This window comes from Elgaria multicarinata, chromosome 9, assembly GCF_023053635.1.
Source record: "Elgaria multicarinata webbii isolate HBS135686 ecotype San Diego chromosome 9, rElgMul1.1.pri, whole genome shotgun sequence".
Lineage (NCBI taxonomy): Eukaryota > Metazoa > Chordata > Lepidosauria > Squamata > Anguidae > Elgaria > Elgaria multicarinata.
In genome coordinates this window covers 24,391,070-24,418,239 of record NC_086179.1, presented here as the reverse complement: position 1 = coordinate 24,418,239, position 27,170 = coordinate 24,391,070, and the positions used below count along the sequence as shown (strand labels likewise).

General features: G+C 43.5%; 1 protein-coding gene across 5 annotated transcripts in view; it reads right to left on the bottom strand.

Annotated features, from left to right (window-relative positions):
• The window catches only part of CHRM2 (cholinergic receptor muscarinic 2), a 193,109-nt gene that overhangs the window by 120,837 nt on the left and 45,102 nt on the right, over positions 1-27,170 (bottom strand). For 3 of the 5 annotated variants that reach the window (XM_063135044.1, XM_063135040.1, XM_063135039.1), the window contains one exon: positions 10,523-10,663. The gene's annotated coding sequence lies outside the window, so the exon portion shown is untranslated. Of the gene's footprint in view, positions 1-7,424; positions 7,569-10,522; positions 10,664-15,441; positions 15,502-27,170 lie in introns of those variants that run through there. The other 2 variants (XM_063135043.1, XR_010025860.1) reach the window with 2 other exon arrangements.

Sequence of the window (27,170 nt, the reverse complement as noted above, 5' to 3'; positions counted from 1 at the left end):
TGATGGAAAAGATATTGCTTTCAAAAAGAAATTCAAAGGAGAAGAGCATTTAGGAGAATTTCTCATGGGTTAGCTTTGGGGTTCTTGTCCTTACTTCACTTAGCAGGTGGCCGAGAAGTGTGCATGAGTGTCCTGTCAGATTGTCTCTGGCAGACAGTACAGCTTGTGACATGCTTCCTGCACTTCAGTTGAAACCCAGAGGAAGACATCGTGATTTAATTCCCAAGTTAGGACTTTTATCCAGATCAGAAAACGTAGGCAGCCTGGGAGGCTGCAGAACTATGTATAAATAGAAAGAAAGTCACACACAGCACTGTCAACCACCTTGCAGTGATTAGGTAAGCTCAAAAACGGTATTGGGGGAAATGCAAAAGAAATTATAAAACACCATGAGAATGCAGAAAAATGGAAGCCTCTTTCATGGGGGAAGAAAGAGGACAGCACTAGCTGCATCTCCTCTCTGTAGTGGTGTCTCCCAGAGGCCTGCATTGTAGAGGGTGAAAAATGGGACAGGCTGCCTACACAGTTGATGTGATTGCCCCTTGCAGTGGAAGTCCAAGAAAGCAAGAACCACTAGGAAGTGAAGACAGACAGACAGCTGCAATCCCTTGCAATGGGAAGCCCTAGCTGTGAAGATCTGTTGGACAATTTCTCCCCCTCCCATAGAGAAATTCATTGAAATTGCCACCCCCACCCCCATGTCTCTGCCCACAAATAGAGCAGATAATCTCAAGAGGCCATTTAAGCAGAGCTCTAAGAAATAATATATCTCATCACAATGAGGAAAACTGTAATCAAGTGACCTGGTCTGCTGTCCAGGTGCAGGGATGTCATGGGTGCTCGATATCACCCCTGTTCGCACCCCAATTCGGGGACCGCACAGCACTCCCTGGACCAGTCTATGAGCACCACGCAGTCCATGAGAGTTTGGCTGCTGCCCACTGAGCTGCCATTTTGTGTAAGAATGGTGGCTCAGGTCTTTCATGGAATAGTAATGTTGCATAGATTGCAGCTGTAAAGGGCAATTTATAAATTACTAGCAAAAAAGCCCATCATACAACAGGTGTAGAGGAGTAGACTGGTGAGGAGGTTAGTGGGTTTTGGCCCCTCTGCTAGGCCGGAAGCTCCTGGCAGTTATCTTTCTCGGAACTTGGAACTTCCATGTCGCTAGATGGCACCAGAGGGCAAAAACTTTTTCTCAGAACTTGGAACTTCCATAGAAGGCCGCAGTTCCGAGGAATGTCCCTAGATGGCTTGGAGGAGCAGTCTGGGCTTTTATATAGATTGTTTATTTATTTATTTATTTATTTATTACATTTATATATCACCCCATAGCCGAAGCTCTCTGGCCAGTTTTACAAAGTTCTCTGGGTGGGCATGACACTTCAAGGGGTTCACATGGCAAGCGGGCATGGGCAATGGCTCCTTGGCAAGTGACTGACAGCCCCAGGTGGAGGTGAGTCCATCTATCGCTGTCCAGGCATTAAACACTGATGGGCAACTTCAGAGCCCCCACTGTCTCTTATTAGGATATACACTAAATATTAGGGTGACCATATTTTGGAAAACAAAAAGGAGGACAACATGGTCGCCCCAAGGGGGCGTGTCCAGTACCAAGGGGGCGTGCCCACCTGAACATAGCCTTGGTCACATGTCTGATTTTACAGCACACATTTAAGACAAATCTGTTCTACATAACATCTTAATGTTATAATCACTGAAATAAAGAACAAGTGAGAGATTCAATGTATCTGAAATTAACTTCACTCACTCCTACTTTTGTAGGTTTTGCTGTACTTTGAAGCTTTTGCTATACTCTGTGTGTTACATTCTCCCCTTCCCTCAAATATCTTTTCTGACTGTATCTTCACTCATTGCAAGCTGCTGTTGTTGTTAACAGGGTTTGCTACTGGCCGCAGATCTGTTTCAAATTTGGTATGGCTAAAGCTCTACCTAAAATCTATCATGGTGCCAACTTTCAGTTCTTTATCTTTAAAAATGACAGTTTAAAAATAATAATTTTAAAACCTTAATTTTAAAAAAAATCCTAAAAAATCAATGGATGAACAGATCTGTTTCAAATTTGGTGTGGCTAAAGCTCTACCTAAATCCTATCACGGTACAAAGTTTCATCTCTTTATCTTTAAAAATGATGATTTTTAAAAATAATAATTTTAAAACCTCAATTTTTAAAAAAAAATCCTAAAAAATCAATGGATGAACAGATCTGTTTCAAATTTGGTGTGACTAAAGCCCTTCCTAAGAGCTACTATTGTGCCAAGTTTCATGTCTTTATCTTAAAAAAATGATGGAGTTATAAGCATTTTTGTTAATTCCCATTAGAGCTGCTCTTTGGGGGGAAAATCCGGATTTCCCCTCCCCCTCCCGGATTTGCCATCAAAACCCGGGCAAATCCGGGCAAATCCGGTCATATGGTCACCCTACTAAATATACAACCTTTGAAGTAGAAGATGCCTTCAAATAGAGAGGGCTGCCCTTTTTAAAGTAGGACACATGGGGTTAGATCTCAATGTCAATCTATTTTAGGTCCCATTCATTTCACCAGGTCTACTCTAAGTAGGAGTAACACTGGATACTGCTCATGCCCACCCTCCCTCTAGGATAAACTGCCTCAAATCTTCTAGGTCTCGCCAAATGGAGAGAAGCCGAAAGATACTTCAGCAGAAAAAAAAAATGTACAAGACTCTATCAACTCCAAGCAGAGGAAGAGCTATGAGATTTACCAAAAAGAGATGAAGAAGTGGGAAGGGAGGGATAGATAGCTTTTATTTTCAGGCCAAGACCTACGCCAGCCAACAACTGGAAAATAAAAACAGCTTGTGACAGGCAATAACGTGTTCCAGAAGCAAAGCAGCCTTCGTAATGAAGCTGCAATCACTCTTCAGACCTCTCGTGTTCTCAAGTCTTTCTCCTCCTCTCTGAGAAAACTGGCACTTCCAATTTATTGTAGATCTCTTTTTCCTGAGTGACAACTTACACTCCTCAAGCTATTTGTGTGCTCTATAGAGGAGGGAGGAGGAGTTGAGGTTTGACTCACACATCACACATGGGCAGCAGTGAAAAGAGGGAGTTATCATCAACTCAGCAGCTGTGTGTGTGTGTGTGTGTGTGTGTGTGTGTGAGAGAGAGAGAGAGAGAGAGAGAGAGATGCAATTCCGATGTATGCACTAATCATAGGATCATATCATAGAATAGTAGAGTTGGAAGGGGCCTACAGGGCCATCGAGTCCAACCCCCTGCTCAATGCAGGAATCAATGTACATGGGGTTCCCAGGTAGTCACTCTTCCAGAAACTGACCAGGCCTAGACCCACTTAGCTTCATCAAGGTTGCAGCATCCCATGCCATCACACCAGATATACTGGATTACTCTTCAAACACATTCAAAAAGTGATGGCTATAATACCAGGTTGAGAATTTAGCTTCCTGAGAATCTGTTTATTTATTTATTTATTTATTTATTTATTTATTATGAAAGTGCAAGTTTCTAGACCTCATGGTAACAACAATAAGCTTGGAAGTGCATGTGATATTGGCTGGGGAAAGCGTGCATGTGCATTCACACAAACGTACATCCCAATAATCCCAATTAGAGAAATCAGAGAAATCCACAATGGAATGGAATGGAATGAGTTTGGATTTTTATGAGTCATGTGGATTTTGCGGGCGTGTGGTTCATTTTTTTAACTTTTCAGAATTTTAAGCAAATTTAGTTGTAGAAAAACACATTTAAAAAACATAAACTGGTCATAGAATCATAGAATAGCAGAGTTGGAAGGGGCCTACAAGGCCATCGAGTCCAACCCCCTGCTCAATGCAGGAATCCACCCTAAAGCATCCCTGACAGATGCTTGTCCAGCTGCCTCTTGAAGGCCTCTAGTGTGGGAGAGCCCACAACCTCCCTAGGTAACTGATTCCATTGTCGTACTGCTCTAACAGTCAGGAAGTTTTTCCTGATGTCCAGCTGGAATCTGGTTTCCTTTAACTTGAGCCCGTTATTCTGTGTCCTGCATTCTGGGAGGATCGAGAAGAGATCCTGGCCCTCCTCTGTGTGACAACCTTTTAAGTATTTGAAGAGTGCTATCATGTCTCCCCTCAATCTTCTCTTCTCCAGGCTAAACATACCCAGTTCTTTCAGTCTCTCTTCATAGGGCTTTGTTTCCAGACCCCTGATCATCCTGGTTGCCCTCCTCTGAACACGCTCCAGCTTGTCTGGGTCCTTCTTGAATTGTGGAGCCCAGAACTGGACGCAATACTCTAGATGAGGCCTAACCAGGGCCGAATAGAGAGGAACCAGTACCCCATGTGATTTGGAAGCTATACTTCTATTAATGCAGCCCAAAATAGCATTGGCCTTTCTTGCAGCCATATCGCACTGTTGGTTCATATTCAGCTTGCAGTCTACAACAATTCCAAGATCCTTCTCGTTTGTAGTATTGCTGAGCCAAGTATCCCCCATCTTGTAACTGTGCCTTTGGTTTCTATTTCCTAAATGTAGAACTTGGCATTTATCCCTATTAAATTTCATCCTGTTGTTTTCAGTCCAGCACTCCAGCCTATCAAGATCACTCTGAAGTTTGTTTCTGTCTTCCAGGGTATTAGCTATCCCACCCAATTTTGTGTCATCTGCAAATTTGATAAGCATTTCCTGCACCTCCTCATCCAAATCATTAATAAAAATGTTGAAGAGCACTGGGCCCAGGACTGAGCCCTGTGGTACCCCACTCATTGCCTCTCCCCAGTTTGAGAAGGTTCCATTGATAAGTACTCTTTGAGTCCGATTCTGTAGCCAACTGTGAATCCACCTAATAATTGTTCCATCTAGCCCACTTTTAGCTAGTTTGTCAAAAATGTGCATTTCCTCTAAAAGCTAAAACATAAAATGTGCATTGGGGGGTGGGGGTCGTTCATTTTTTGGGGATCTACACATTTTTGCTGGTGTGACTTTGCACAAATGTGAATTTGCCCAAATTCAGAAAACTGGAAATAAAAATCCTATTTGGCAGAGCACAGGTCAAAAAAAGACCTGACTCAGATGGAATGTTTTTTACAAAATCTATGTCTCTAATTGCACTGCAGTTCGCTGTTGCTACTAGTGGGTTGAGTCATCTGTAGCAGGATTTCTGAGGGAGGTGGTGGAGTGAAGGCTAGCGATCAGTGGTGGCAGACACATCTACACCAAGCAGGATATTGCACTATGAAAGCTGTATGAAAGTGGTATATAAGAGGCAGGAGCCACACTACTGCTTTTTAGCAGTATTGAAGTGCACTGACAACTGTTGGGGCCCAGTGACACATACCATATACCGCTTTCATACTACTTTCATAGTGCAATATCCTGCTTGGTGTAGATTAGGCCCCAGTGGTGGCCACCACAACTACAATGGTACAATTGGTGGGAAATTAGCATGGTGGATTCAGCACTGGGGTCAGGGCACCCTGGGGGGACTGGGGGTGCATGCAGCCATGGAGCACAGGTTGTGAACCCCTGGTTCAGGGCTGGTTTTAGTCCACTGTTGCCTGGGACAGAGCAAGAAAAGGGTGAACAAAGAGGTGAAGAGGAGCAAGTCCACCAGGCTCTTAGGAGTAGACCCTTCCTGAGATATTGGCCCCTGGCAGGTGCCCAAACCTGCCAACCCTGCCTCTATTCTATGGCCCACTTCTTCTGAACATGGTGGTTCCAACTTGCTATCATGACTAATAGACCTGTCCTCCATGAATTTGTCTAATCCCCTTTGAGAGCCATATAAGTTGGTGGCTATCATCAAATCTTATGGCAGTGAGTCCTAGAAATTAATTCCACATTCCATGACAGAAAACTCTCCTCTCTGTTCTGAACCTACTGCAAGTCAATTCATTTTTATCCCAGAGTGCACACAGGCCTGGCTTTTGAGCAGGGGTAATCCAAAGGAACACGTCACTTGCAGGAGCTGGGTTTTGTTCTCAATAGTCTACCTTCACTGGAAGTATTTAAGCAGAAGCTTGGTGGCCAACTCTCTGGGATTCTGCACCTGCCATATTTCTATACTGAACAAGGCACTGGACTAGATGGTATCCATGGTACAATCAAACTCTAAAACACCATAATTTTTCAGGTACTAGATAATCAATGAAACATATCCATTTATTAATTGAGACAGGTCACAGATTCAACTACAAGTTAAGTGTGCTACCTAAACTGTCATGCTACACGCACTTACATGGCAGTAAGCCCCATTGAATTCAGTGTGACTGACTCTTCAGTAGACATACTTTGGATAATACTGTGAATCTTGCAAATTGCCTCTGGGTCTCCTCCATGGCTATCTGAATCAGCCAGTGAAGATGATGCTTCATAATAAGGCAATATTAATATTCCTTGCAACATTATTCTGAATCAATTTCAAAGCTAAATGCCACCTCCTATTAGGGGAAGGAGAAAGCAGCAATGCAACTGACATTGGGCTCCTTCTCATAGATTGCTGGTCGCCCACAGAGATGATTCTGTAAGTCATTCCCCTAAATCACTCCCATCATAGCATGGAAACAGGTTGTTGATGTTTTCTTTAAATCGACATGTGCACATTCATAAATCAGACAGTGATGCCGTGATTCCCAGCACGCTGCTGTTGTTTGCAAATAAACATGTCTAAGTCTACAATCCTATACCAGGGAGTAAACCCCTTTCAACACAATGTGACTGGCTTCTGAGTAAACACGTATGCAATTGCATTATAAGACAATCTTTCGTTTAATCTTTCTTTCTCCTTTATTTTTGCAGGAACGTTCTAGTGAGTGAAAACTGGAACTTGGGAAGTCATGCATCCACTTCTTTTGTTCTCAGGGCAATCAGATGTCAAGCCAATAACGTGGGATATATAGGAAGGCAAATCGATTTCATCTTATTTTTGTTCCAAACACCTGGGCCACGGAGAGAGGCCTGTGTGCTTGGATTCTTTGAATAACTAAAGTTAGATCAGTAGAAGCTATAACCATCACTTATTTTGTTCTGGCAAAAGTCGCTGCGTTATTCTGCAGTGCCCCCAAACAACAGAGGCGTGCAGCACCTTACAAAAAAGAACTGCAGAGGTGACATGACGTATCATAGGCAGGAGTCTTGTTTGTCTGATGCCCAAAACCCATCTTGAAAGTTAGTAAATCTTAGGACTGAGCCATTCTTTTTTTGAGTATGAGGATTTATTTTTTCAAACAAATCAATGATTATTTTTTCTGTTTGAAATATACTATATTCTGTGTGTGTGTGTGTGTGTATAAAATACCAACCTTCCTTCGAATTTATAAAACCACAAGCAACACAGCGAGACGTTACAAAATATTTATTCTTTTTTCCCCCTTAAAAAACACACAAAACCTCTAAAACAAGCTGGTTAATCATTAAGACTGCAGTCTGTATATAGTGGGGGGGGGGACAGATTTCAGAAGGGTGTGTGTGGAGGGGGATTTCCAACATCCAGAATCCACCACAGGTTACATTCCCCACCCCCACCAAATCACTGCCGCGAAATTGCCAGCCGATTTCAGCAATGATTAGTTTCGGAGGTAGTTCTGCTGTAGCAAAAAAAAAGAAAAAGAAAAAGTTGCCTGTTCACCCTTGTACTTGTTTTTAATACAGATTTGCCTTCCCAGGAGCCCCAGAGAGTCAGGACGTACATGAAAACTAAATGTAACATAAATTTTTAAGTAAAAATGTGGCCAGATACAAAAGAGGGCACGGCTCCTACAGCTTTAACTGTTGTGATGAAGAGGGAATTTCACCAGGTGCTGCATGCATACAAATGACACCTACTGAAATTCCCTTTTCTATACAACTGTTAAAGATACAGGAGCCCTGTCCTCTTTTCCATGTGGTCACCTTACATAGGCTGAAACTATGGCCAAGTTCATCTGATGATGCTACTCATGTGTCCTCCCTGCCTTCCAGCCTACCAGGAATCTTCCACGCTCATGGTAAATGAGATTCCTAGATCTTTCGTTGTGATCAAAATCCACATATATATTTTTCTAGGATGGTGGGAGAGGATGGAGATGGGGAAGCAGGGATGAAGTGAGAGCATACACATGCAAGATCCATGAGGACTGAGCCAGATGTCCTGTTTGCTATATAAGCATGGTAGGATTTGGGCAAGGAAAGACACTCCAAGCAATGAATACAGGGTTCGCATGACCTGGCTGTGAGGACCCATTATGTCCTCAGATCTGGATAGAAGCTCTGCTGATAAATCAATCAGAACTCTGTGTATGTGTGTACACAATTGCGTGTGCACACACACACACACACTGATTGGTTCTGATAATATGCTCCCCCCTGTTAATTGCCCAGAAGACCTTTATGGCTTCATAATCTTTCGATAACACAGAAGCTTTCCATCAAGTTTGTTGGCATTACATATTCATTTTTTAATTATTGATTTTACTTGGAAGCAGGGTTCGCTTCATATTTCTGAGACCCGAAGAAAAGGTTAAGGGAGATCAGGTGAAAGGTCTGCCTGGCTGATTTACTAATATTCAGAGATGTGAGTGAATTGCAAACTGGATAGTAACTTAGGTCAAGATGGGAGAGTTTTGATCACAGCTCTGCTGTTGACCTTCTTTGCAACTCTGAGCAAGGTTTGTTCTCTTCCCATGTGCTGTTCTGCCTTGTCTGTTTACATTAGACTCTCAGGGAGGTGGGGATCATGAGAGAGATAAAATGCTCAGCTCTCAGACTAGCAACCGGGTCTTACCATTTGCCCCCAGTCCCAACTGAATCCTTAATCCTCAGAAAACTTAATGGGGAACAAGTCAGAGGTGAAATACAAAGTGGTATCCCAGATGATCACTGGGTTCCTGATGAGAATGAACCTGGAATAACCAAGCAGCCTTGTTCTGGAATTTTAAAATAAGTTCCCACAAAACTGGAAGACAAACATGAATGGCAAATAGGGCAGAATGGACACATCAAAGATTGTAAGCCTATGCGGCAGGGTCTTGCTATTTACTGTGTAATCTGTACAGCACCATGTACATTGATGGTGCTATATAAATAAATAATAATAATAATAATAATCAAAAGGAGGCCCACCAGTATTTTGAGACAATGAAGTTGGCCCTTAATTTTGTTCAATGGTTCACTTAAAGAGCACGGAGGGACGGGCTTGTTAGAGGTAAAAGTTACGTTGGGGAAAAGAAAATCTCCTGAAACGATCTCCTGGAATGACTCTTCACCTTCCGAAAGAAACTGGTATTGCTTTTTGAACTACCCTAGAAGAAGGTTAAGCTCTTAGTAGGCTCTGAGCCTGAAGGCATCACACTGAAAGGTCAAATAGTGCAACATCGCTAAGCTCTGGCCAAAGAAAGATACTAAAGCAGGGGTGTCGAACCTCAGACCTGCAAGCCAAATGTGGTTTGCCAGGAGTCCCCATACGGCCCTTCAGGGTTCCCCAGTTGGCCTTGCCGCCTATCATTTGGTGGTTCCCTGGCTTTTGCACAGCTCCCCTTCCCACAATTCTAGAAGGTTGAAATGCCTCTCGGAAAGCATAGGTATTGGCAGGAAAAGCTTCGGTCTAAAATATGCTGGCCCCTCCCCCTTTTGCCTTGGGTTTCCACCCACCTTCAAGAATACATCCCTCAAGAGCTTCTCCAAAAATGAATTCAGCCTGAGGGCTGAAAGAAGTTCAACACTCCTGTACTAAAGAGCAACAAGCCAATAATAACACAACCCTCTTCAACAGCAAGGGAGCAGAGAGGATAGATCATCATGCAATACGGCCAACCTGTACAAGAGCTTTTGCCTAATCTGAGCCGCAGGACGGGTACTCTGCTCATTCTTGGTTCCCTGCCTCCTCTAATCTGAGCCATCCCTCTGCCTCGCAACGCCAAGTCCTCTCTTGCTCTCAGATAAAGAGATGTGAGTAGGCTCAGGGGAGAGCGCAAAGCATTAAAATCACGGAGGGCGAATTGTGAGTTTTCCCCAAAGGCTGAATCCACGCGCTCCATGCAACACGTTCACTAATCATTACATGATAAAACAACAATAGTAATCTTGTAATGCTGCAGCGCAGAAATGGCAACTCTTCAGCAGCACACAATGGGATAAAAGAAAAGCCCATTCATTAGCAAAGCGGCCAAAACCAAATAAATGGGGAAATCCTCAGGAGAAAAATCAAATATGGATCATCAAAAGAAGTGATTGATTGATTTTGCCTTATTTACTCATCACATCTCTTTGCTACTTAGCCATAAAATGCCCCTCTTTCCTTCCATGGCTGTAGGATGCAGTATGACCTAGAGACAGGAAATACTGTCCCTGAGACTGCTGCAATGAGGCATTTTTAAAAGTGAGGACGCACCCCTGGGATCTCCTAGTTGAGCTCCTTGTCATCTTGAATTAAAAACTATAACAATGAACGAAGAAGCCAGCCCTCAAAGAAAGGCAGTAAGAATGCGAGACAATGGGAATTCATTTCATCTTTATTCATCCCACTTTCCTAGTTGAAATCAAAGAGGAACTTAAAAGTTGTTACCTTTGGAGACTCGGATTCAGCGTTCTCTGCTCTTGCTGCTACCGTCAAGGGTGACATTGGCATCTTCTAAGCCAACCTGAGGAATGAAGGGAACATGTCTCTCCCGTATTGCTGGATGGTCACCTCTCCTGATGCCATCATCTGTAGCAAAGAAAAGTCATCACCTTCAGCGTGGTTGCTGAGAAATCACACGTCTCCAAAAATGTGCAGCTCAAGTCACAATCCATTTGCCATGTAATAAACGTGTGTTTGCTTCTCAGGAATTGCATGCAATCCTCAGGCTAAGCGTAGGGATATGCTGCAGCTGGATTTTGTGTTTGTCAGGTTTTTGCATTTGGTGAGAGGGTTACTGTAAAACTTCTCTGAGTTTCCAGGAATCTAGGAACCATCTAGATCAGCATCCACAATCAAAGACCCCACACTAACCGTTCATTCCACAACTGAACTCAGCTAGTCATTCCCAATTCCCACGGTAAGAAATGTGAAGTAGAAGTGCCAGTGCTAGGAAGTCCCCATTTATGGTATTAAGACTGCAGTTGGGTGTTTAGTTTGTAGGCCCGGGCATTCAGTGATGATGTCATCGCTCCATACCAATACCAAAGATGTCCAATACAGATCTAATTTATAGTTTGGCATTCAATAACGATGTCATAACTTCATACAAAGGCCAAAGGATCCAATACAGATCCCAATTAGGGTCTGGATGAACTGGCTATGTGTCTATTGGGCACCTTGGAAATGAATCCATTTTTTGCAGATTATTCCTAGATTGGATTTCTTGGCCTGGGGGAGGACAGTTGTCCCATTCTTACACCCAGGTCTCCCTTACACCTTCTTAAATGAAGAAGATAGGAGTGGACAAGGGCTAATTAAGTGAATGATTGTAGTTCACTCCCTGCAGCAATAAAGACAAAAGAGAAAATACAATGCACATTTCTCTAGTCAGTGCAAACTCAGCAAAACAGCCAAAGGAGTTGGAGGAATAAAGGTCACAGGCCCAGGCAAACTGGAACATAAAGGCTGAAGGTCAAGTAAAGCTATTGAAAGTTTTAAAGGTAAAGTCAAAGATTGTTGTTGATAATTTTATTGAAGGCCGTTTCTTCCCCTTTTCTAAACCTTCACCCAAAAATGCTATGCAGTCCTAATTAAAATCTTCCACATTTAGAGAGAAGGACAATCTCATCATTTTTACAAACCACCAACATGACTCAAAACAATCTCCATGTTGTATTGTTGTTCTCTTTTGTTCATCCCCATATGTTATGAATCATACCCAACTTATGGTACAATAATTTATTGTAAGTGGTTAATCTTTGCCAAGCACTGAAACAAGTGCCTACGCATCTCCACAGAGTGATCTGAAAATAACACACACACACACACACACACACACAAACACACACACACACACACACCACTTTTCACTTTTCTTCAATTTGCCCAAGACAGGAATATAATAAATAAACCACTCAACCTTTTTCAACTGTGCATTTCAGGTTCTTGGTTTAACTTTGAGAAAAACAGCTAGACCTTCTAAAAGAACATCACATTTTTATTCTACTTCACAATTACCTGTGATGGCATTTTTTATCGTTCGTCTGGAAAATCCCTCACTTGTATGTGAAACAGACAGACCAATTAAGATACTCTGCTGACCTAAGCACAGTGGTCCTGATTCTGCATCACTGTCCACAAGTGCAAAGTGAAGCTGAAACAGGGCCAGAACATCCCAGTGATGAGCAAAGACCAATCAGTTTGGCTGGGAAACAGTTCAGAAATTACAAGGTTGTGTTTTGTTTTATAGAACTCTTTAAAAAAAAGGGAGGAGCCAACAACCCCACTCCCAAAAATCCTAAATTAAAAAGTCACCCCCCCCCAAAAAAACCCACCTAAATTGTCTTCTGATGTTGATTGCTCTACATTTGATTGGCTTAAAATTTCACCACTTTCTTGGGGGTAGGGAGTGTCAAAGCCTAGCCCGGACAGTAATTTCATTGCAAACACAGCTAAGTATAGCTGGCTGGCAGTTATTTTAATAATGTATTAGGGTTGGTGTTCTTCTATGTTTTAATCTGTTTTATGTGTTTTATAATATTTTGTATTCCACATTGTTCCCTGCCTCGACCCAGAGGGAGAGGCCGGTAATAAATTATTATTATTATTATTATTATTATTATTATTATTATTATTATTATTATTTTAGGGTGGATTCCTGCATTGAGCAGGGGGTTGGACTCGATGGCCTTGTAGGCCCCTTCCAACTCTGCTATTCTATGGTTCTATGATGATGATGATGATGATGCAAACACCCCAAAGGAGATTGTATTTAGCCTTTATTTCAAATCCCAAGCTATAGAAGACACACATACTACCTGCAGTGTGGAGGGAACTTTTCACTGCTCAGCCAGCCAGCTAGCCCCTGCTTCACGATACTCCCTCCCCCCCCCACAATTTTGCATCCCCTTCCAGTAGTCAATCAGCATCCCATGCAGGAGTCTACAAAAGTTGGGGCACATTTGGTAATTTGAGAAACTGCTACAGGCACCACCACAAAACATCTAATCACTGGATTGCTGCTTTGGCATCTACCTGTCACATCTAAGGATCTTAGGGTGCATCTTACTCAACAAAAAACTGTTGTTTCATATCTACTGGACACCACAACTTCGGGATTGCCTAATTGCTGGTGGTGCAATGAAGCTAATGCCTCAATTAAATATATGTTTTGGCAATGTCCAGTAGTTGCTCGTTTTGGGGAGGAGGTTATTACACAGATAAATTTTGTACTGCAACAGTCTTTAATATTCAGTGATATACACACAAATTAAGACATGGTCAGTGTAAATGGATTCTCTGCACCCTTTTCACAGCTAAAAGATTGATATTGCAACATTGGAAGGAAGAACACTCACCTCCTATAATGCAGTGGACTGAGGGCCAGACAATGCTTTCAACATTCGAAGGGGTGGCAAATGAATACTTATTTTAATATTTAGTCTGCTTCTATTGAAGCCTATGTCTAATTGCTAGGAAGTTCTATGCATTTCAAATGTATTCACTGCATAGAAATCTGTGTATGTATATTAAAATGGGAATAAAAAAGCTTTATGAGTGCCCTGCCTTAGCATGTATGTGTGTGTGTTGTGGGGGTGCTTAAGATGTTTTGTACTCCTGCAAAACTTACAGTTTTCTCAAGCCCACTAATACTTTCCTCTTATGTGTAGGTAGTGCTGTTTTGGCTGCAAAAGCTGCAAAACTCACATCCGAACACTGGAAATAGAGGAATTGTACCCTCCTGCTAAATCTGCAAATGGAGAATTTAGGAAGGTAATTTCTCCGACTTGTAATGTGAAATTTGCCCCAAAGTTCAGGCCTGCTAACTCTTTGTTATAGTGACTTTTTTTTTGCTTTGCTTTTTCTTCTGTTTTCTTGCCAGAGGCAGCACGCACCTACAGTATGTGGCAGCACAGATCAGTTTCAAAAAGAAGAAAAAGACGTCATTGCTGCTACCGCAACAGATAAGCCACACTGAACTTTGGGGTGAATTTTCCCTGCCCCCTCCAGAATTATCTCTGATTTGCACAGACAGACAGACACACACTAACCTCCCCCCCCCACAGAATTTGAAGCTGATTCTTTTTTTCATTAGAGAACATAGAAGAATCTAGAGGAAAATAACATTCCATTCATATTGCATCTGAGAATTACAAGTTAGACAAAATCGTATTCTGAACCAGATAGCAGACATATAGTGTTGTTTCTGATTAGCACCATGCATTTCTAAGGAAGCGTGGGGATTTCAATTCAGTTCATTTTGATAGGAATTTTCCCAAATTCACAACCATCTCAACAGCTGTATGGCAGGCAGGTAATAACAGTCCTCTCCATTTTGGGAATAGCTGTTCCTATTGAATTTGACCAGTGAAGATGAGCAAGAATTTCAGTTCTGTCTTGATACAAATTTACCAAAATTCTCATAGTTCAGGAAAGTTTTCAAATATGGGGAAGGGGTGGGGGAGAGAACATGAGATTTAAAAAGTCCAAATACAGGAAGTGAAACTGACAGATTCACTCATCCCTAGATTATGTTCATCACAATGTTTTCATCACAATGATATTAAACGCAACATACTTAAATATACCCACAAACCATTCCCAGTGAGAAAATAATGCTCATACAGTAGCTTGCAAGTGGATCTATTCCTATGCTAGTCTGTGAGGTCCCATCTTCTGTTAGGATAATTCTTCTGTTCTCCAAAGTGAAATGCCTTTGGCTACAAATGCAGTGCAAAGACCATCTGCATTTGCCCCCCCCCCCCCCAATTTCCAATAACACAACATTAATCGAACATCTCCAACAATTACACAAATTAGACAAGCCCTTATAAATGAAGCATTGTGGAGTCCACTTAATGCTTCTTTTATTCATATGTTTTGACAATGCCCAATAGTTGCCTCCTATTGGGAGGAGGTCATAATAGGGATAAACTTTGTATAGGAACAGTCTTTGATATCGAACAATGTGCATGTCCTCCCTACCAGTTTCTTGGAAGTTGACGCATGGTAAACGCAAATGGATTTTCTGACCCCTTATGATAGCCAAAACACTTATATTATATTGGAAGGATAAATGTTCACCTCCCATAATGCAATGGATGGGTGGTATATGGGCGCCAATTGTAAGTGAATAAATACATTGGTATTTGGTCTGCTTTTCTTGAAACCTATGCATAACTCTCCCCCCTCACTTTTTTTAAGAATGGCATATTTGATTAAAAAAATTACATTCCTATGCATGTCATTTTTGCTCTTCTTTATTATGTAACTATTTATTTATGTGAACCGCCCAGAGAGCTTCGGCTATGGGGCAGTAATACAAATGCAATAAATAAATAAATAAATAAATAAAAAATAATTACCTGTTCTGTTCTGTTAAATTCACAAAAAAAGGGGGCGTTTAAAAATAATAATTGATCTTCTGACCCTGGCTTAGATGATCTTCAATCCAGAGGTGAAAACAAATAGCTGCCAAGATGAAAGAAATGATGTCATGGCCCAGTTCCAGAGGAACACACAGTCTCTCCCACACAAGCGTTGTAGCTGGGCATAGCCATTCCCACACTCCATATGAAGTAGTGACACAAGGCAGAAGAAGAAAAGACATGTGTTGCCTCAAACAGGCAGGGATGACAAAGAGGAGTAGGAACAAAAACACCCTAGGAGAATTACATGGCTTTAATCTGCATTTCACTGATGGGCAAACCGAAGGGCTTTCAAGATGATCGCTTTTAATGCAAGAAAGATAAGCTGTTAGTCAGTCATGGAGAGGAGGACACAAATGTCTTTCCTCCAAGTAACACAGTCATTGCTGGCTGTGGGGTGGGGTAGGAGGAGAGAGAGAGAAGATCCTGGCCTATATTTTCAAGGTGGTCCTTTTCTTACAGGGAGAAATTTCCCCAGCACTCAGACCATCCAGGCTCACAATCAAACAGAAAAATTCAGCAAGCTTAGAACCATTGGTATCAATGGGGTGAATAAGCACATTTCACTCCCTGATTATGGCTAAGGTCAGGCAGGCAGGCTTCTGATGAATCAGGACTCCTTGACTGTTTGAACTAGTGCTGTGCCGAAAATTTCTCCCCTGAAAATTCCAGCCATTCTCATTCAATTTGATATAAAATTGTCTGGAATTTGTCTGGAAACAAAGCCCTATGAAGAAAGACTGAAGGAACTGGGCATGTTTAGCCTGGAGAAGAGAAGATTGAGGGGAGACATGATAGCACTCTTCAAATACTTAAAAAGTTGTCACACAGAGGAGGGCCAGGAACTCTTCTTGATCCTCCCTGAGTGCAGGACACGGAATAACGGGCTCACGTTAAAGGAAGCCAGATTCCAGCTGGACATCAGGAAAAACTTCCTGACTTTTAGAGCAGTACGACAATGGAATCACTTGCCTGGTGAGGTTGTGGGCTCTCCCACACTAGAGGCCTTCAAGAGGCAGCTGGACAACCATCTGTCAGGGATGCTTTAGGATGGATCCCTGCACTGAGCAGGGGATTGGACTCGATGGCCTTGTAGGCCCCTTCCAACTCTGCTATTCTATGATTCTATGATTCTAAAAGAAATTGCTTTCAAAATGGGATTCAAAAGAAAAGAAATTTTGGAAAAATTCTCACGGGTTTGGTTCAGGGTTCTTGTGCTTACCTTACTTATGGGATGGCTAAGGAGTGTGTGAGAGTGTCCTGTCTTTCATCATACAGTCATCTCTCTGACAGCCTGCAACTCCTTAGCTTCCCGCACTTCCAGCCAGGGGAAGACGTCACAAATTTATTCCTCCCACAGGGCCTTCTCAGATCAGGAAGTGCAGGCAGCCTGCGAGACCGCAGAGCAATGGTGAGATGTAGAATAGAAATTAAAATATAGACAGTATCCTCAGCCACCTCAGAGTGATTAGTTTTTGTGGTGGCTACATTCACTCCCCTCAATGCCCTGGAGTAATACTAGGCCCAAAATAGCATTTGCTTTTTTTGCAGCCACATCACACTGTTGGCTCCTAATCAGCTTGCAGTCTACAACAATTCCAAGATCCTTCTCGTTTGTAGTATTGCTGAGCCAAGTATCCCCCATCTTGTAACTGTTCATTTGGTTTCTTTTTCCTAGATGTAGAACTTGACATTTATCCCTATTAAATTTCATTCTGTTGTTTTCAGCTTTACACTCCAGCCTATCAAGGGGTAGAACTCCAACGTCCAGGGCCTTTGACATTTTCCACTGGTGATGGTGGAAGCTGAAGATCAACCCCCAAGGCACAAGGAGAAGCAGATGCCAGAGCTTCAAGAGATGCTTCAAATGACTCACTTCAGAAACAAATGTGGGGAGGAGGCAGAGAAAGAGGAAGGAGTCCAGCACACCTTGTCCAAAAGGACACACTACACCAGCAGAGCAGCCAGCACTTACCTTGTAAGCTTCTACTTGGGGGGGGGGGGGCATCACACTGGGTGGCCCTCTCAACATGGGCCATTCTTCCCACTCCAATCCTCTTAAACAAGTGCCCCTCCTCGATTTCTTGTAAACTAGGTGTGAAGTGGCACTTTAAAGACTAACCAGTTATTATGGCATCACCTTCATCAGTTTGTAACAACTCTAGTTGTGGTCAATAATCAGCAAAAGTCAAACTCATTCAGTTTCTCTGAATTAGGGATGTGCTCCGCTTCTCCTCGAACCGGAGAAGCAGGAGCGGAGCAGGGGGCTTCGCCTACCCTTAAGGCGGAGGCGAAGAGGATTGGGGGGCCGGAGGATCGAGGCGAAGAGGATCGCCTCAATCCGGAGCTTCGCCTGAAGGTAAGTGGGGGGGAGGGGGACTAATCTGGCGCTGCGGCGCCGCCATCCATGCACCGGCGGCAGCGGCAGCACCAGGTAAGGGAGCAGGGAGGAGGGACGCTTACCTTCCTCCGTCGCTGGTTTCAATTGAAGCCCCGGTTGAAGCTGGAAGTGAAGGCCGAGGCCTCTTCCGGCTTCAACCGGGGCCTCAATTGAATCCCGCGACGGAGGAAGGTAAGGGGGCGGGGTGGGTGGGTGGTTTCTCTGGCGCCGGCGCCACAGTCCATATAGTGACGGCGGTGAACCCTGATCTCGCTCCGCGGAGCGGAGCGGGAGACGCGCGGAGCGGCGCGAAGAGGATCGGGCCCGGTCCGGATTTTCCGGATAGGGCCACGAAGCGGATTGGGGGTCCGTGCACACCCCTACTCTGAATCCCACCTTGAAGCTTGCTCTGACTCATGTCTGTTATAAGATTGCAAGATTTTTGTTTTGTTTTTTGTTTTCTTTTTTGCATGCAAACATGTGTGCGTTTTTTGCAGCTTCTCAAATGTCTGCCTCAATTGTGCACATCTTTGTAATGTACGCATTTTACTTCCATTGATTAAAGTGTGTTTGTGAGCATCTTCCAAAAACACATATGCACGTTTTATTTCAAATCATACAAATCTTTTGAACACATTTTTTAGTGTGCTGTAAATTGCCTCGCAAGTGCGGAAAGGAACGGACTTCGATTGCAGATTGCATTCAGGTTTATGCCGAGTAACAGAAGGCACGAACTAGGGAAAATTCAGGTCAAAAACATAAGAATATAAAAAGCCATGCTGGATCAGACCAAGGGTCCATCTAGTCCAGCACTCTGTTCAAACAGTGGCTAACCAGCTGTCGGCTGGGGACCAACAAAGCAGGACACAATGCAAGGGCACCCTCCCACCCATGTTCCCCAGCAACTGGTGCACACAGGCTTACTGCCTCGCATACTGGAGGTAGCACATAACCATCAGGGCTAGTAGCCATTGATAGCCTTTTCCACCAGGAATTTATCCAACTCCCTTTTAAAGCCATCCAAATTGGTGGTTACCACTACATCTTGTGGTAGTGAATTCCATAATTTAACTATGCGCAGTGTGAAGAAATCCTTCCTTTTATTTGTCCTGAATCTACCACCAATCAGCTTCATGGGATGACCCCAGGTTCTAGAATTTTGGGAAAGGGAAAGAAATGCCTCCCTGTCCACATTCTCCACACCATGGATGATTTTGTACACCTCCATCATGTCTCCCCTTAGCCTGCTTTTCTCCAAGCTAAACAATCCCAGTTGCTGTAACCTTCCCTCATAGGGGAGATGCTCCAGCGCCTTAATCATTTTAGTTGCTCTTTTCTGCACTTTTTCCAGCTCTACAATATCCTTTTTTAGGTGTGGTGACCAGAACTGTACACAGTAGTCTAAGTGTGGTCACACCATAGATTTGTATGAAGGCAGGATGAAACTGACAGTTATATTCTTAATTCCTTTTCTTATAATGCCTAACATGGAGTTTGCCTTCTTTACAGTGGCCATACACTGGGTTGACATTTTCATCGAGCTGTCCAGCACAACCCTAAGATCTCTGAAGTTAATTGCTTATACATCTCTAGCCCACACAAACCCACCCCACCCTCCTCCTCCTGTAAATATCCCCTGTATTCACTCAAGAATGGTTACTTTTATGTGTTGACCGTTTCACCACCAACAAAAAGAATTAACATCGCCAGCAAAACTACCTTCTCTTCCTTCTGTAACAATGCCTCCACCATATCATAGATCCTTTGCTTTCTTATCATCTGCTGTGCATTGTTTACTATGCACCCCCCTCTTCAGCACTGCAATGCACATCTCTTCTGAACATTAAAAAAAGCCTCATCAGTTTCTCTTCCACATAGCAAGCAAAATTTGCTCTCCCTTAGCAACTCTGCCACCCTCAGCTTGATGGTCTTCTACACACGCACCTATGAAGCTTATACCAAGTTAAAACATTAGTCTAGCTGACTCAGTATTGCCTACATGCTCATGATGTAGGTGGCAGCTCTTCTCTGTCAACGTCCCTTTCCAACACTGCTGTGCTACTTTACTTTGTTTACCATATGTGGACCCTGGGCTTGGGGTTCTCCATCCCTTCTTTAACTGAAGAAGCCAGGAAGGAAGGGACCATAGCTCAGTATGATAGAGCACATTTTTGGCATGCAGAAGGTCCCAGGTTCGATCCCCAGCTTCTCCAGGTAGGACTGGGGAAGAATCCTGCCAGAAACACTGGAGAGCCACTGCCTGTCAGTGTAGACAATACTAGGCCAGTGTAGACAATACTAGGACTCATTGCTGCCAGTCAGTGTTGACAATAATGGGCTAGATGGAATCATGGTCTTGTCTCAGTATAAGGCAGCTTCCTATGAATAGAACCCACAATCTTACCCATGAAAAGTGTGTATATTAACACTGAACAATAGACCCTCCTGCTATCATAAATATACTTTGCTAATGTCCCTTCTGCTTGAAACTCCCACCACTGACAAATTTGGGGTACCAAACCTTCTTTCTCTGCTCTCCTCCCAAATTCACCTGCCCCACGTATTCTTTGGATTAATTCTCTAGCCCTCAAACCCAATTGAAATCAGGCAAAAATATACATGACTGTCTTATTAGTCTTATCTCTCCTAGTAATTCCTTTTCTTTCAATGCAGATTGTGACTCCTTGGGGCAGGAAGTGCTCTTCCAGTGCATGTGCGTTGCCCCTCCCCATGATATTACTGATGTACATGTGGCATTGGTAACACACTGGAAGAAAGAAACTTTGATACATTTGTATGAATGGTAGCATGAACCTTCTTTCCACGCAGCGTTATATCTATGCTCAGGTGAACTTCACGTCTATTCTTCCATGGTGTTTCAACAAGGCACATAAGTGTACATGCACAGTGGTAAAACACAGCATGAAGTGTGGATGCCACCACGTATACGATCATATGAAGATGGTGATTTGCAGCAACAATGTGCAAATGTATTGGTAAAGTGTAAGTGGAAAAGACACAAATGAACTGAAGGAACTAAACATTGTGGCAAGCCACACAAGTGCAGTGCTCTAAAATATATATATATATATATAAATGGGGGATAATAGTAAATTCCTTGTGCATAGTTTCCTTTTTGGATACAAGTCTTGGCAAATTTGGAACTCCAAAATTCAGGATGAAATTTGGATGGGACAAATTTCAGAAGCTTTCCTCCCATGCCCTGGGAGACCCCAATGTTGAGGGAGAAGTCGACAGCAAAGCAACTCCCCCCCGAAACAAAATATAATGGTAGGATAGGTGTGCAGGATAATCCTCAAAAGGGAAGGAAATTGTGATTGACTCAGACTTTCCAGCAGGGTGTGGAGCAATCTTGATGGTCACAAACGTTGGATCCAGAAGATTGCGGCTAATCAAGAAATTGAGATCCCATCACTCCATTAACTGCACTGAGCCCGAAATGAGAAATGTCATTCACACTTTCCAAAGAGATTTGAGCAAACTGTTGTCTCATTTATTTATTTTCTCCTGGGTTGTTTCAAAGCCACGTCCCTGCCATTTCGCACTTGTTGATTGATTCGAGGTTATAAAGGAAAATAGAAGAATGGAACGTTCCTCTTGAAGGAGCTCTTTTTCTCATGTCAAGACTTCTTTCGGAGAGTTCCTCTAAGTTCACTCCCAATGGAGAAGCCCAGGAAAATTACTTGCCAGACATCAAACATTCATTTTAATGAGAACTGAACACAGAGCCCTTCACATGTTCTGCCTCTTTAATGACAACTAAACTGGCCAGTTGTCATTAATGTCAGGAGCAAAGTGGTAGCCGGCTGGAGTTATCTACCCTCTCCTCCTCCCCCCTTTGCTCATTCCCACGTAATAAATAAATAAATAACACATGTTTGTGAGGCTAGGAAGAATGATCACAAGTGAGGTGCCCGGTTTCTTTCCTTGCCACCGAGGCTGAAGTGGCAGCCCTTAGCTGACAGTGTCAGGTTAAATATAGCACACAGATTGACTACAGCCTCCCCTTTAATGTCACTGTGACAGCTTTTGCCAGCTTTGAATGCATCATTAAAGCCATAAGACTGAGAGTACTGGTAGCCAAGGAGGCCTCCGGGAAAGAGCCACAGAATTGCAATGCAGCAGGCAAAAGAGTTGAGCAAAAAAAATCTCCCGCCACCCCTTCCCCTCCCTCCATCCCATTTAATTCAAAGTATAGGCTAGTGATGTATCACCAAATGTTGTTCTTCTTGGCTTGGGAAATATGGAAGATTTTGGCCGTGCATAATACTCACCTTAAACACAAGGTGAGCAATATGCTTCCCAAAGTTCTTCTCCGGCTTGGATTCTTGGACCCAGAACTGTCACTTGAGGCACAGGTGGAGTCGGTGGCATGGAGCACCATTTTATCAGCTTAGGCTGATATAACAATTCCCTTATCTGGACAGAGTTAGCTTAACTACAGATATTCATGCTCTGATAGCCTCTCATCTGGATTACTGCAATGCATTATACATGGGGCTGACTTCAAAAACAGTCTGAAAACTTCAGCTGGTCCATAACAGGGCAGCAACATCGTTAACATTATGAGATCACATTATGCCATTACTTTTCCAGCTGCATTGGCTGCCAGTCCATGTCCGGGCCTGATTCAAAGTGCTGGTATTAACTTTCAAAGCCCTAAATTGCTTGGGGCCAGGTTATCTGAAGGATCACCTCCTTCCATACGTACTTGCCCAGACCCTAACATCATCTTCACGGGTTCTTCTCCATCACCCTCTTCCAAAGGAAGTGAGGTGGGTGGCTACCACAAAAAGGGCCTTTTCTGCTGTGCCACCATGGCTGTGGATTGAGCTCACTAGAGAGTTTCCCCTGACACTTATTGTATTCCTTACAACGCCAGGTGAAGATTACTTTCCCAATATTTTAGCATCCTAAGCTTTTAGCTCTGCTATTTGAAATCTATATTTGAAATCTCAGCATTGCTGCTTTGTTTTATTCTAGTTGTATTTTTGTATTGCAGTTTCAAGCTTCCATACTTTATATTTTATGCTGCACCTTGTGGTTTTTAAGTTTTGTGAACAGCCCAGAGACCTTTGGCTGTTGGGCAATATAGAAATGAAATAAATACATACATAGATTCCAGCCCAAGCCAGAGAAGAAATCAGGTCCTCCCTCTGCCCACTCCCAAATCCCTTCCCACACACTCAGCCACCCCACCTACCCACCCCATTTCCGTGTTGTTCCAGCAATAGCAGGAGGGAGGGAGGTCAGAAGGCATTTCCCCCTCCTCTCAACTCTGGTTCTCAGATGAATTGGAATCCCATTGCACTAGGAGTGGGGGGTAGAAGAAAGAGCCCCTGTTCCCTTCTTCCAATCTATCACAGCAAGATCAGAAGGACAGAGGGAGGGATGTAGGCAGGCAGGTGAGTGCAACTGGGGAAAGGATAAGAAGGTGCTGCACTCCCAGTGACCACATCAGATGTGCAACTGGTCTGATTTGGCTTTGAACTGGACTCAGAGGTCTTATTGGGGGGGTAGCTTTCCAAGCCCAATTAAGAGGCTAACCAAGGAGTTCACCACCCCATTATTAGCATAGGCAGGACTTCAATGCGATGCTCAAACCTTTATGAATTCAGAAGAAATGCATCCATCTGCAACCTGATAAAGTACTATGCACGTTGAGCACATGTGTGAACATCTTATTTTAGGAAAATTGATTCTGCTCTTGCTAGTTTCAGGAAGAGGCAAGTAGATATATAGAGCTTTAAACCCTCCACCTATCCACTTAGTCCATCTTCCCAGCTTGGGAAATTTCCCGAGACATTGTCTGCATAGGTTGAAACATATCTTTGCAGCCATAAGAACTAAAAGTGTCAGTGGTTTTAGTTTCTTAAAGAAATCTGAGATACTCCGAACATAAAAGCAGCCCTGAGGGAATGGACCAAAGATCCTTCCCAGCCTGGTGCCCTTGGATTATTTGGACTGCAACTTCCATAATTCTTGACCTTTGTTGGCTAAGGAAATTGTAGTCCAAAAGATCTGGAGGGCACCAGGTTGGGGAAAGCTGATCTAGCCCTGTACTCAGTATTAAAAATGGGCACCCAGATGCTTTGGGAAAACTTCCAGGCAAAGCATGAAGACATCAGCCCTTTTGTTTTTACACAGCTGGTATATTGCCCTGAACATGGAGGGCCCATTTACTTGTCGTAGTGTGCCTCTTCCGGCATGAAACTACCAATATGCAACATGCATCATCAGAGGCCCACCTCCAGGTGCCTCCCCTGAGGGAGGTTTGGAAGGTGGCAACATAGGAGAGGGCCTATTCGGTGGTGCCCCCCCCCCAAAAAAATTGTGCAATGTACTCCCTGATAAGAACTGCCTGGCACCAACATTGCTATATATTTTTCTGGCGCCAGGTGCTCGGCAGTATATGATGAGGTTTTAATGACCTCCTGGATTGATCTTATTACTGATTGTTTAGAATCATTTTAGATATACGTGTGTCTCTCTGGGTGCTGTCTGTTTATATGTTTTGCATGTAAATGGTTTTTATAATACATTTTTTCAGCTTTTAAGCTTTGTAAAGTGTCCAGAGAACTTCAGCTATTGTACAGTCCAGAAATGTAATAAATGACATGAAATTTGGCGAAACTGGATTCCAATCCAAATATCCACTCTGAATTGGAGTGGAAATGGATCCTGGGAGACTTGGATCCTTTTCTAAAAAAAACATTCTCCCTTTCAAAGACCCGATTAACATAAGCAAGCTTTCATCTTGAATTTTTTTGTAAACAGCCCAGAGAGCTTCGGCTACTGGGTGAGATAGAATTGTAATAAATGAAATGAAAGAGCCTTTGATGAATTAGACCATGGGCTAGGAGCATTTTTACTGTCGAGGTCTGCATTACCTCTGTCAAAGCCCGCTGGGGCCCACATTCCAGGGGCATTCCAGGATCAGAGCCAAAAGTGGGACGGGTCAGAAATAAACATGGGCAGCTTCGTGCATGTGACTTTTACTTCTGTTCAGTCTGCAACAACAAAAAGGCCTTTGCATCCAGGCATTCTCCTTCCTAAGTGTTGTGTTTCTCAGAAAACTCCTGCATTCGATGGGAGGCAAATGACGAGGCTTGCTAAGCAATCCACAAAGCTTTTATTAAGTAACAAACACCTCTTCTACCTGAAGAGAGTCTAACCACTTGGAAACTTCTCCCTAGGAAAAACTATGCAAACTAAACAAGACAATTGTCCGCTCAAGAAGAATAGGAAGCCACTTCCCAAACGCTCGTAACTTCAGAGAGCCTGGTGTGGAGGCAGGTTCTGGCGCAATCCTAGTCGGACTGACTTTCTCACGCATTCCTTCCTCTCCATGTGTTTGAGCTTCCAGCGGACCCTAGCATCAGCTAGCTTGTCGGAAGGCTCTTCCCCGGAAGAAAGCTCACTTCCCACTGAGTGTGTAGGATTTGGCCTTGGGAGATAAGCTCTGGAGAGGGCTGACTTCCTGCTGGGGTATCACCCGTGAGAGCTTCCTCCCCCACTGGTACAGGCTGGCTGGTGTCTGACGCCACCTCCTCTATTTCCGAATCTGATTCTGATTGATTACCTGAAACACCTTATCCCAAAACAGGGGCAGTAGGGTTAGATATGACACTCAACTTGTGCAAAGTTCCCTCCATTCCCATTGTAGCTGGGGGACAGAACAGGACAGAGAAAACATCAGCAACCCATGACAGGACTGGTGAAGGAGTGTTGCCTGAAAAATCCCCAGATTGAGAGGCACTTCAAATCTAGGATGCTCACTTCTGTCACCAATACTAAATGTCTATACCTGCAAGATCCAGTCAATAAGATTTCCAACTACACACAGGTATTCTACTTCCAGTTTAGCAGGAAAAGCAAATTCTGGCATGCTGAACCTCTCTCGATAGAAGTCATAAAACACAAACACACAGACGAAGGAGAATTTCTGCTGTTGTATCTTCAAAAGCCTTGATGAAAGGTGGGTGCTTGAAAAGAAAACTAACCCACTTGCTGGAGAAAAATGTATTGCTAGTTCCACAGCACCCGAGAAGACGTGTGACACATCAAGAGAGAAAGCAAACATAAGCCAAAGAAATGATAGTAGGGGGTTTCTACTCTATTTTAAGTTGACTGATCAACAGCAGATGTCAAACCAGAAGAAGAGAATTGTCTGCATTTGGGGATGGACAGTTTTAGAACATGCAAAGCACCACAATTCAAGCAGCCGGGGGCAGCCTTCCCCAACCTGGCACCCTCCAAATGTGTTAGACTACAATTCCCATCAACCCCAGCCAGTAATAATTAACACACGCTTCATCTGCACAGCACACAGGTCAGCACAGGAGAAAACAAAATGTCTGGAAGGCCAGGGAAAATTAAAAGGGTTTCACCTGGATAGCAAACTAGATGCTAGGCAACTCTCCTTGGAAAAAGAATCCCAAAGCTCAGGTGCCACCACCCAAAAGACCCAATACCCAGACACCGCCAGTGGTGAAGTCTGTGGAAGGGCTCCATTTTATAAACACACCTGGAAGCTACTTGAGCAGAAGTCAGTGGGTGAGAGCCACTGCAGTTCATGTTCGACTAGGAAGCAGAAGAGCTGAGTTATTATTATTTTATTTTATATAGCGCCATCAATGTACATGTACAATGTACATGGTGCCTACTCAGACAGGAAGCTCCCTGAGTGACCTTGGGCCAGTCACGCCCTCTCAGCCTAACCTACCACACAGGGCTGTTGTGAAGATAAAACTGTGTTTGTACAGAATCATGTAGGGTGTCTGGAGGTCCTTGTAGAAAGTTTGGGGTTAAAGTGCAATGCACACACACAACACCAGCAGAGGAGCAACAGCAGAGGGAGCCAGCATGTGAAAAGCACAGGAGACCTACCCCTGTTCCTTCAGGAAGCTTTCACGCTCTGCTTCTGAATGGCTCCCAGAAAGGGAACGTAAAATGGAATATGCACAGGAAATACCACTCATCAGCTAACCCCAGCATAACGTCCACCTGATAGTTTGGACTACAATGTTCATTTGCCCCAGCCAGAATGATGGGAGCTGCAGTCCAAAGCATCTGGTGGGAGATACATTCCAAGTTGCTGCCTTTGTGAAATGAGTTAAAAGGAAAGGAAGGACAAGAAAATATCAATAGCTTTTTATTTAAAACAAGCCTTACAACTCGGGGTCTCTTTCCATGCTTCTGTGAACCCTTGGCAACCACCACTGCTCTTCAGGCCATGCCACTGACTTCTCACCATGCTGAACCG